The following is a 12613-nucleotide window of genomic DNA, read 5'->3' as shown; positions in this document are numbered from 1 at the left end:
TGAGGAAGATTACAGTAAAAGCAGTTTGGGTAGTTTCTACTGATACTGTTGAGTCACAAAACAACCAACTCTAAACTGCCCTTCCTTTAAACTTTTTGTGGGAGACAATAAATGTCGTATTGTTTAGGTGATTGTAAGTTGTGGTTCTATTATTAACAGCTGGCAGTTTAATATATGTAATTATTAAACTTGGTGCTGGGTGAGAACTCCGCATGCTGAGCCACTGTGGCCCGCCCAACTTGATGATATTTTTATTCTTCATTTTTCCAAATTCTTCATATTACTTATTTCTCAATAAAGAAAACAATAGCACCATAAGGTAAAAAATAAAACAGAAAAAAAACCCACTTTGGATAATGAGTGATACTGAGTGCTATATAAATAAGATGACGATATAGTTGGTTTTACTTGGTGCAGTACCAATTTACATTTGTTTTCCCAGCATAACTACTGATATCAACCCCTTTCATTCTTAAGATTCCTGGTTTGGATGATAAATTATATAGTTATACTATTGTATCCATTACCACGATAATCTCATGTTACAAACCATCTCCAAATTTAGTGGTTTAAAAGACTAACAATTTACTGCATTTCATGAATTGAGATCATCTGAGTGGACGGATTTCTTGGCTGGGCTTTCTCATACTTCTGTAGTCAGCTAGCAGGTTGGTTAGTAGCTGGCTGGTTTAGAATGACATTGCTGAAGATGATTTATTTCTGCTGCAGTTGATCTCTCCTCTTTCTTCAGTCCAGCTCTGGGCTTGCTCTCATGGCAAATTCAAAGTTTCAAGAGAATGAAAGGAAGTGTGCAAGCTCAAAACTAGCGTGCCATCACTTTCACCCAAGCACACAAGCACATTCTACTGACTAAGGCAAACCACAAGTCCAGCCTAGAGTCAATGTGGTAGAGGATGACAAGGATATGTGGTGATGGCTGTTAGATACAAGCAGACCATTAATTGGATCTATCAGTGCAATCAACCAGTCATTCAATATATATAAGACACACTTGTCTCTTCAATAAGCTCCCTCTTTTTGCTGTAGTCAACCACACATAACCTTTCAAAACTACACCATAATAATCAACTTTAAAACTGTCTATATTCTATAAGGTTTTATACCCTAGTATGTTTAGAACATATTGAGAGTAACCACTTGATAATACGTATTTCCTTTACATTTTCTCTAATGTATAATTCCATGAAAAGCTTTAAATTCCATTTAAAATTGCTATATTTTATAGATGCAGATTATAGTTCTTTTGGGGTTTTTTCCTTAAAACACATTGTTTTTGTGTTTCTTCTTGAAATATGTTCTTCCTTCCTTTATGACTATGTCTGCTGGGGAAATAAGAAAACTTGCTAGAGAAATAAATTGTAATTTAAAATTCAAATGATTATTATAAACCAATAAACATTTTTTATTAAAAAAAACACTACCATAGGCCTTTGATTGCAAAGAACAATACAAATATTCAGGAGATCCAGGTATTGATTTATATTCCTTCAATGAAAGATAGCAGTGGTCTCTTATTTCCTCATTTATGCACGCATCGTGTTTTCCAATATCATTATTCTTTATAATTTTATAGTATATAAAGTCTCCTGTTTGAGAAATTTAAATTGGACTTAAAGTTTGTGAAATATATTCAGTATTAAAAGAGTACTAAATAAGAATATTTGGTATAATATTTACTTCTAATACCATCTTCTGGTACTGCAGCCTCACTTTGTTGGAAAACATTTCTACTTCAATTTCTACTTTTTCTAAAGCACCCGTCTCCTTGAAAAATATATTTCTCATTTTTTATGTATAATATATGCCAGTGAAGCCTCAGAAACACAAAGCCTCAGAAACACAAAGCTTCTTTTGTATATGGACAGATAATCCTGAAATAATGTTTTCTAAAAAAGTTAGTATTAAGAAAATTGGAGCTGAACACAGAACCACAAACCTTGTCAGCTAAACACAAAGTGCTACTCTCTCCTTGGTCAATGGAAGAATTTTGCTTTGGATTTTCATAGCGTGTTTTGGAACTTAGGAAACCTCATGAACCAAAAATCTCCATGTTGAAAAAGTGCCTTAAATATAATGACATTGTAATTTCTAAATTTTCTTGACGAGATACTATTTTGTGAACTTTCCTTAAAGTGAATAGAGAAAAAATATATGAGGCTGCTGTTTATTTTCTTTCCTAATCCCTGGACACTGTCACATTCAAACAAAATACTTCTTCCCTATTTTCAATATTCATAATTATTTCCAGACATTTTGAATTTTTTCAAATTATATACCAAGTTACTATATAGTTGTGTTAAACCCGTTAAAAAACACTTATACACACCCCTAGAAGGGAATAACCATTTTGTATGTATCAGTAATATTTAAGTATAGTGCATGGGGGAAAAGAATAAATAATGGATTTGTTCTTATTTCATTGCTTAAAAGGCACACAAAATATAATGGCAACATTGTCTGTGGATTATTCTATAATGAAGACATCTGCTACAAAGAACAAGAAGTTGAGTCAAAATGACTGGCTCATTGCTAATGCTGTAGTCATCCAAGCTATATTACAAAAATGTATGTTATTGAGGTTCAGGGTGGTCCAGAAACAATTTGATGTTCTTGAAAGAAGGAACTTGGTAGTGTCTAGAAATATGACATAATAACGCTGCATCAAAAGTATAATTTGTCTTTCCTAGACAAAAAAGATTACCAACTCAATATTGTTGAATTCCACACTTATGAAATTCCAGCTCTGTAGCATCTTTTCATCTCTTACAAATCTAATTAATGAAACTGAAAATATTTCGTTAATACAACTGATTCAGAAACAAGCTTATTTGGTTGTGATGTTCCAGTGAGAAAAAATATAGAGATTTAAATAGTGAAATATTTAAAATCAAAATACAATGTTTACAAATATGTTCAGTTTGTTAAGCTTTTCAAGAAGTGTTGGTATGGCCCCAAACTTTGGAATTAATATTTCATTAAAGATATCCATCATCATTCTCCATAGTTTTAGAAAAATGTTCATAATAATTTTCAACCATTTGTTTCCTTATTCTACTTCTTTGATTTTTCTGTGTATCTCTTCTCTTCCATGGAGATTAACAAACTCTTAGATGATTTAAGATAATTTAGCATCAGTTATCATATTGGTTTACAGTCCTATAATGAATTCATATTGTCTGTTACAGCCTACATTTTAACTCCAGTAGCTAATTTAGCAGCTATTTTGAACACCTTGACTTTGTCCCAGTGCCCATTTGCATGTAATTTTTACTCCTGGTATTGGACTCTATGTCTGCCTCTGGCACTTACTGAAAAGCAAGTCCCTCTGCACACCTGTTTGGCTTCTTGATACTTAGCTTTCCCACAGAGTAACTGTCCAGGACAAACTACAGATGAAAATGGCTTCTGTTTTAAGACCCCAAGTTTTAAAATAGCTTGTTATACAAAGCTAAATAATTGATATTCCCTAGTCCAAGACATACGAATTCAGTCCCAGGCATAGGTAATTTTAAAGCTCTCCAGATGATTCTAATGTTCTGTTGGTGTTGAAAACAATAGCTTTAGAAAATTGATATGCCAAAATACATATCCTTAGAAATTCTAAATAGAACTAGTTGAACAAACTAACTTCTTAGTACAAGGAATTGCTGAGCTTAATATATAATAAAAGCATTTGGAATCTATTTCTGAACAAATGCCTTTATATTAAATATAGATTTTGAATATTAAAAGGTAGCAATGTCACTGGCATGTGCATCCATTCAGAAAAGGAATTATTGATTTCACTAAGGGTAAGCTTGGAACAATTAATTAAGTCCCTTATTTTCCTTACCTAATAATTTTTGTTAAATTATTAGGTAAGGAAAATTTTGGACAGGTAGTTTTTCTTTATATAATAAAAAATATTTCCTAGAATTTCTTAGTCTATTACAATGGGCAAGATACAGAAAAGTGGATTAAGCTGTAGTAAAGTTAAAGTAAAGCTGGCTTGCAATTCACTTGGAGACATTACAAATTGAAGCAACTCACAGGGTTTTATATTTGGTCCCACCTGATTCAATAGGTCCGTAAGGACTGAGTTGAAGACAAGTAGTAGCTTATCAAATTTTTAAAATAACATTAACACAGGATTAAATGAAATGTTAGGCAAAGAAATAAAAATTTAAAAGCTTCTTTACTGCATAAAGATTTCAAATAATCCTTGTGTTTGCCTAATAATCTCCCTTTAATTTCACATAGCAGGGCTAGTTTCTCTATTTTCCCTTTTGATCCTTTTACAACTTTGATGTTGCTGAGAGGTTAAGAGTCACGTCACTGCTTTTCAATAACTTCTGTACATATGCTGCATATGGTCTCACACCTACTTTGGAATGTGGTTCTTTTAATTTTAGCATCCTCATCTCCTGGTTCTCTAAACATCACTGTGACTCAGGAGTGAAGTCTTAAATTCTTTCTATGTTTTCACTTACTCTATAGACATTTTATGCAGTCTCTATACTGAGAACTCTCAAGATTTAAAATCCGGTCGGAATGTCTAGTTGGAACTCCAGAATCAAATATCCAAATGTGTAATCAAAGATTTTGTTTGGTTTCCTAATTGGCATTTCATTGATCTGAAGAATGAAATAGTGAAGATTAAGATAAAGATATTATATTCGGACTCTATTTCTAATTTCAAAAGTTACATAACGAACTCCAAACTTCTTCCTTCACCCATCCTCTATACTCCCCATGGAAATGTTACCTTCAGGGAAAAGGAAATCCTGTTTTTCTGGTTGTCTGCTTTAATATGTGAGAATCATCCTTGACTTTCTGCTTTTTTCAGTTTTCATTACTGTACAGTTAGAACATCTTCTGAGATCTGCCTTAAACATGTTTCCTTTCTTCCATCACTCCCCGAAGGTCCAGACCACCACGAGCTCTTACCTGGAAGAAAGCACTATCCAAATTCCTACCAGTTCCTCTTCAACTATTCTTTCTGTTTTTATTTTCTCTATAGTGTAATAAATATTTATTGTTTATTCCTCCATTTGACTCTTGCCACTAGGATATAAACTCCAAGGCACTGAAGACTTTATTTTGTACCTAAATATCAACTAGTTCATAGTGCCTAGCATATATTACACCCTTAGTAACAAATTGTTAATGACTAACTGGACAAATTTTAAAATATCAACAAGTATTTATTGCTTTCTTGGCCATTTTTATAAGCTTTTATGTGGATTAGTTTTATTCTTGTAAAACCCTAAAAACTCAGTTTGGCCAACCCTAGCTAATACAATTAGCATTCACTTGAAGCAAGGTAAATCCTTGAGGCTATTCTATTATTTTAAGGTTAATTATCACCAAAGAGTATTTCAACTTGAATTGTACTAAGTGGTACTTAATAACCTGGGAGTCAATGCAGCTTTTGCGACACATGCTCCTTTATATTTATAATCCATAGTAATTTGCATAAATAGTGATTGTTGCCTTCTTTTGCATGCTTAAGTACACATTTTAAACACTGTTTCTTTCTTTCATAGATTGAAATCTCTTAATAAATCTTCTTCTTTAGCTGTTATAAAATGTGAAGTATAACTATGTGTGGTCGTTTGAAGCTGTATGTACGTACACCAGAAAAACATGCCCTTGAGTTTAGTCCATTCTTGTGGGTGTGAACTTCTGAAAAAGTAAACCACTACTCATACAGACTCACACACTAAACAAAAAGTGAAATAGCTGCGTTCATTGGCTAATTTAGCTGTGCCCTCCATAGCACTCTGTGTTTTTGCCTATAATACCATTTATCTGGTATAAATTACATAAATGATGTCTGACTCTCCTACCACATTGTGAGATCCTAAATCACAGGCTGCTCTCAGTCTTCTTTGTAGCACCATCAAAAAGAAGAGTGCCCAATCTTTAGTAGTCATTATGTTAAACTTGCTCATGCCAATTGTTGCCATATTCTTTCAAATGATTTATACTTTGTAAATTTTCCTATGATGACTTTGAAAAATCCCCTGGACATTTTCTTTTTTGGGATTGCCTTCTAAAATATTTTGTTTCCCTAAAAATATGTAATTTTTATTTCATCATTTTGCTTTTTCTGTACTATCAACGTTAAATAATAGGCATTTTTGCAATCCGAATGTAAATTCAAGATGATATGTAAAATTCATCTTCTTAGGGGGCACAGGTGGTTCAGTGGTAGAATGCCCACCTTCCATGTGAGAGACCCAGGCTTGATATGCGGACAATGTACTACTGCCCCCCCCAAAAAAAAAATCATTCTCTTACTTTATTGTTGTATTTAATGTTTGTCCTTAAATGGCATGACACAGAAAATATTTATTAAGTGTCTAACAAGTATTTTAGATACTATGGGAAATACTAAAATAAACAGAAAATATATGCTGTCTCTATTGAGTGCCTGCAAACATGATCTGTGACCCTTCTGAGAGTATGTTTGTGTAAATGTGTGTGGGGGATAGTAGCCAGGGAAATCAGGGAGTAGAAGGAAAGAAGGGACCTCTTTTATAACTTATTCAGAGGATAGGAAGACTGACACCCTACTGAGTTTCTATTACACTTTTGGCATTAGTTTGCAGGTTAATAAGCAAGTTCTTTCTTATTTATAAAAATAAAACAATAGAAAAGAGGAAGCTAGCCTGGTAACTTGGCAAAAGCATTTAAGTGGAAGATTTATAGATATTAATTGCAGTTGTGCAGCCAGTCTGAAGTACTGGAAGATATTTTGGCATACTTTGCTTAAAAACAATACTTAATAGTCATAGTTTGGATATCCATGACAGGAAAATCCATTACATATAGTGACAGGAATTTATCAGGTTACACATTGAGGATTTTTTGATGTTCTCCCATGATATCAAGGAATATAAAACAAATCAAACTGAAAGAAAATGTGCTTAATTAGAACTAATTCAGTAGGCAGGCAGGTCCGGGATATTTAAAAATATTTTTCTGGATGATCTATCAAGGCAAGTGTGTTAGTTAGATTCAGTTGTCAACTTGGCCAGGTGAGCATACCTAGACTTGTTGCTGCGGACATAAGCCAATGGTAGGTGAACCTCATCTGTTGCTAATTACATCTGCAGTCGGCTAGGAGGTGTGCCTGCTGCAATGAGTGATGTTTGACTTAATTGGCTGGTGCTTAAATGAGAGAGCGCAACGTAGCACAGCCTAAGCAGCTTGGCATTCCTCATCTCAGCACTTGCAGCTCAGTCCAGGCCTTTGGAAATGCAGAAAGAAGTCACTCCGGGGAAAGTTGTTGGAACCCAGGGGACTGGAAAGAAGACCAGCAGAGACCATCCTGTGCCTTCCACGTAAGAAAGAACCTCAGTGGAAAGTTAGCTGCCTTTCCTCTGAAGAACTAACAAAATAAATCCCCTTTTATTAAAAGCCAATCCGTCCCTGGTGTGTTGCATTCCAGCAGCTAGCAAACTAGAACAGCAAGACTGAAATCCATAATAAGGACAGGAAAGATTGATATTGACTAAACAACTTAAATAATTGAAACACCCAGAAAGTTGACCATTTGCGCTCAATAATTTGAATTAATAGCAGGCAAGAATAAGTTTGGACATGAAGGAACAATTTCAAGATGCCAACTAAGCAAAACTCAGTCTGGATATTTGGCTCTGAGAATTCAGAAAAGGTGGCAAATCTTAAAGATGTCAACAAAGAAAGGACCAATTAAACTGATATTTTAAACTAACTAAAATAATTTCAGAACAAGGAAATTATTTCTTATTCCATTCCTGGCTTTAAAATTGGCTTCAAAAAAAAGTATGCCATTTTAAGTGGCATATCTATGAAACATTTGTGAGAATGGAGTCCCTGAATCACTTCCTGCTCTCTATTTGGGAAGTGTATTTACTGTATTCACTGATGATAGCTATTTTTCCTGGAAAATATCATATATTTGTGTGCACAGTAGATCAACGTGACTATTTCAGTTTGCTTTTTCTCTGAAGAAAGAACAATCCTTTTTGTCTTGACACCTGTCAGCATATTTTCCTCCTCATTATGCTTTTGAAAGAAACAGGAATTGAAATACAAAAAACTGAGAACATATTTCTAAATTCCTCCATGCTACACTGTTGTTTAAACAGAAATTGGAATTACCTGGTTTCTGGAGATTTCTAGAATTTTATTACTGCTTTTTTTTTTCCTATCAGTTTCTGTTCTAGTTTGTAAAACTGGAATGCAGTATACCTGAAATGGAATAGCTTTTTAAAATGCAAATTTAATAAGTTGCGAGTTTATAGTTCTAAGGCTGTGAAAATGTCCAAATTAAGGCACCAACTTAATTTGAAAGGCCAGTGAAGTTTGGGGTTTCTCCCTCAGCTGAGTGGGCACATGGCGATATCTGCTAGCTTTTCCATCTCCAAAGGCATCCCCTGGGCTCTGTCAGTTCTGGTGGTACTCATGGCTCTTTCCAAAATGATCCTCTATTAAAGGGCTCCAGTAAGTAACCCCACATTGTACGAGTGGAGACACTTCTTCATGGAAAGCATCTAATCAAAAGTTATCACCCACAGTTGAGTAGGTCACATCTCCATGGAAACAATCAAAAAAGATTGCACCAGCAATATTGAATGACGATTAAGGGACATGGTTTTTCTGGAGTACACACAGATTCATATTGGTACAGTTTCTGAACTAGTCCCCAAATTATATACATACAGGCAGACATACATACATACTTATATACCTATAGATAATGCTTCTGTTGAAGAATCTTTTTCATTTCACTTTTTCCTTTAGTCTTTTTAATTTGTAGAGGGAAATAATTTTTATTAGGCAGAACAATGAATCAATCACATAATTCCATATTATTTTCTATTAAAGTATAAATGTCAAAACATGGAGTCACATTATTTCTGATTTTTATTTAATTTTGTGAAATTAATATTGTGTGAGCTATATACAAACTATTATGCAGTTTAAAAACAAAAAATGTTTTTCTGTATTTACAAGCATATCATATGGCCATTATTCACTTAATTTTGTTTATTAGCTATATTCAGTTTGAAACTGGGTAAGAGCTCTGATTCTTGTTGGCCGGATTTGACAGATGTTCAAGCTTTTGTTGTATTTTACTAGGTTAATCCCAGTTGACTAATCTGTGGGCTTCTGATTGAGTTTTTGCTTATTCCCTATTGATTTCTCTACTTTGCCTGTTGCTTGATTTTCTTGTTTTCCTGAAATTTTTAACTCTATCCAGCTATGCCACATGAATGAAAAAAGATATGTAATATGAAATGCATCTGTTTTGTTCCCTATAAATATCTATATTTGGTTATGTCCTGTTCTTTCTCATCTGAAAATGTTGTTTAGGTATTTATCAAATAAAAAATTGCATCAAACATTATGCTGAGAGTTGGAGTTATAATGGCAACAATGCATAGTCACTACCTGATAGCAGGGAATTTTAGGCTAGTGAGCAACAGAGACATTAATCTAATAAAATAATTAATAACATCTCTGCTCTGTGTTACAATTTTCTGACCTAGTCTAAGGAGTTTGGAAAGTTTTTCCTACTGAAGTGTGATTTAAGATGACACCTGACTACCAGACAAAGAGGAAAGGAAAATGATGCTGGTAAAGAGAATAGTATGAAAGAACACCTGAGGACACTTAAAAACTCAAAAAAGCTTACATGCTTGAAGTTCAGGACCTGAAAGGAGACGTGAGATGGAGAGTGGTCCGGGACTAGGTAATAGAAAGCCCAAGGACCACGTTACAAGAGCATAGAGTTTCATCTAAGACCAAAAAGATATGGCGGAAGGAGGTTTGCATTTGTTTAGATGAAACATCACCATCTTCTTTTTCAAATTCAAAAAACCTGTGTTTTTTGCTAATTCTGTCTCACTCCAACCTAGAGTTTATGCTATCAATCATCTTTTTCATTCTTATCATCAAGCCCTTACCAGGTCCTTTTCCTCTCAAATCTCCCAGTCATGCCTGAACCAATGAATTGTTTTTCTTCAGCTTAAACATACTCCTGCCCTTCATTGCCACATGTCTTAAAATAATAAAGGCTGCAGTACAAGCTTTGTAAAAATTACAGCTATAAAACCCATGCTTAATCCTCAATTTAAGTCACTATGTTTATTTACAAATCATTTGAATTGGGAGATAGACTAGCTCCCTTCCCTAGAAAACTCAGAGGTAGTGGGTCTATGGGTAGGGGAGAGGGATACAAGTAAGAAAGCAGTGAATACATGTAAATGTAAATTTTATACTGTATCTGCTGTTAAAGTGTTTTTTAACTATGTTTTTAAAAATTCATTAATTCATGTATTGATTCAACAAATATTTAAGTCGTCTGCTCTGAGTCTTCTGTGTTCAGTGAGCAAATGTCAGTAAGAGAGGGTCTGCCCTTAAGGATTTCAACTACTCAGGGGGATAAGTCCTTGGGCCCCTACGCTGCTGTACAATAGGTAGATAACGAACAAAGATAAGCGCAAACCCCTGGAGGAGAGACTCAATTTGCTTAAAGGAATAGAGGCAAATTTCATGGAGGTGGTACAATCTAGGGAACTGAATTTTAAACCATGAGGACAGCTTGTTAAAACTGGATCGGGTCATGGTGGCGCAATAGGCAGAGTTCTCTCCTGCCATGCTGGAGACCTGGGTTCGATTCCCAGTGCCTGCCCATGCCAAAAAAAATGTATTGGAGTCTTCCAAGAGATTAACATGGACAGAAGAAGAAAAGAGCCTGGCATGTTATTAAGGCAGAGAGGTTCAAAGGCTGGAGAGACAGTGGGCTAGTGGACATAGGAGAAGTGAGCATGAGCTCACTTAGCCCTGCAGTCCAAATCAATGCTATTTATTATTAAATTTCATTAGGACTAAGGTGTTAACCTTAAATCAACTATTCAAATCAACTAGATTATTAAATAAATTAGTTAGATAAATTTATAATACAATTAACTGTTTATCCCATTACCTGTCATGGTAAAATCAAGACTGCAACTCAACTACTAATTAATTAGGATTATTCTTTTCAAGGGAGACATAATCACATTTTCTTTTCTCCTTGGAATTAGTGGAACTCTCCATTCAACAAAATGTATTTCATCACCAACCTCTAAAGTTCTCACCAAAGCAGCAAGATATTGGTATTTGAATGATTGTGATGGTGTTGAAGTATAGTCAGTGATTGTGATTTCTAGAATAAAAATAATAGTAAAAACAACCATTTTTTAGTATACTATTACTTTGCTGCCTACTATTAGGACCCTTAACGGGAAAATTCCATGAAGACAAAGCAAATTAATAAACATGTGATGAATAAAGCACTGGTATTCATCATTTCAAAATTATCATAGCATTCATTTTCCATGGGAGAAGTGCAGTTATTGCCATAGCTAACATAAGATCAATATCTCCGGCTTCAAATAAAAATGTCTTTTGGCTTCAAATTAATCTGATATCAGGAATTTAGCATTATTCTAGTATATTAATATGAAAATTATGTCCACCAATATTCATTTATGAACGTGGACTTCTTAGTTCAGACAGTGCTTTTTAGTATAGTTTCTTTCATTTTCCTTGGCCACCATTTGTTATTACTTTGCATTTACACAGCAGCTTTCCTCTAAGGAGCCTAAAGTACTGTAGTTTAATTGTCCAAAAGAAATGGTGTCAGGGTAGAGAGAAGGGAGGTAGAAAAATGTGTTTCCTGATTGTCTTAGGGAATTGGGAGACACTTAATTTTAATTCTGGCTTTCAGCCCAGATAGGAAGGATGTGTCTATATAAGTGAGGTTGTGTGTGAGATTTCTGAAATTTATTTCCATGAGCACAAGCACCTGCAATCCTATTTCAAAAACTCCACAGCATTATTGAATCAAAGCAAGCACCTCTCAACATGGGGAAATTTTCATTCCCTTCCCCCCTGGGCGATGTTTGGCAATGTCCAGAGACATTGCAGGGGGTGCTACTGGCATATAGTGGATAGAGGCCACAGTTACTGCTATGAACCACCAACAATGCACAAGATGTCCCCTGCCACAAAGAAGCACCCAGACCAAAATGTCAATAATGCCAAGGTTAAGAAACGCCAATGCAAGCCTTAATATACATATACCACTATAATATAATATGGTAAGCTTATATTCAATTTCTCTAGTATTTACAGAAATAAAATGTATAATATCAAATAATAGTGGGACATGAAAAGCATAATTCTGATTCTAATTAAATGTCACTTACAACAGGGAGAATTATATGACATGGTGTAACTTGTACCCTTAATTATGTGAGCTAATCTATTAAGAAAATATTCTCAGAAATGGATGGGTCTAGATTGTAGATACCTGCCACAGATTAAGGTAATCAAAGGTACTCTTCTAATTTGCATTTTATCTGGAATGTCTGAAACCCTCCCTACTTTCTTTTTTCATTCAAGGTAAATTTCTAGCTGATATTCCCAGAGACAATCCATGTGAATGGTAGGAACTGTGTAGTGAATGAGACTGAACTACAATTCTGTCTAGTGAATGAGACTGAACTACAATTAATGTCGCTGTAGCTTTACCAGAGAAAACCAGTGGATCCAAGAAAAGCAATGCACTGGG

This window comes from Tamandua tetradactyla, chromosome 7, assembly GCF_023851605.1.
Source record: "Tamandua tetradactyla isolate mTamTet1 chromosome 7, mTamTet1.pri, whole genome shotgun sequence".
NCBI lineage: Eukaryota > Metazoa > Chordata > Mammalia > Pilosa > Myrmecophagidae > Tamandua > Tamandua tetradactyla.
The sequence above is the reverse complement of the archived record's forward strand: the minus strand, read 5'-3'. Positions refer to the sequence as shown.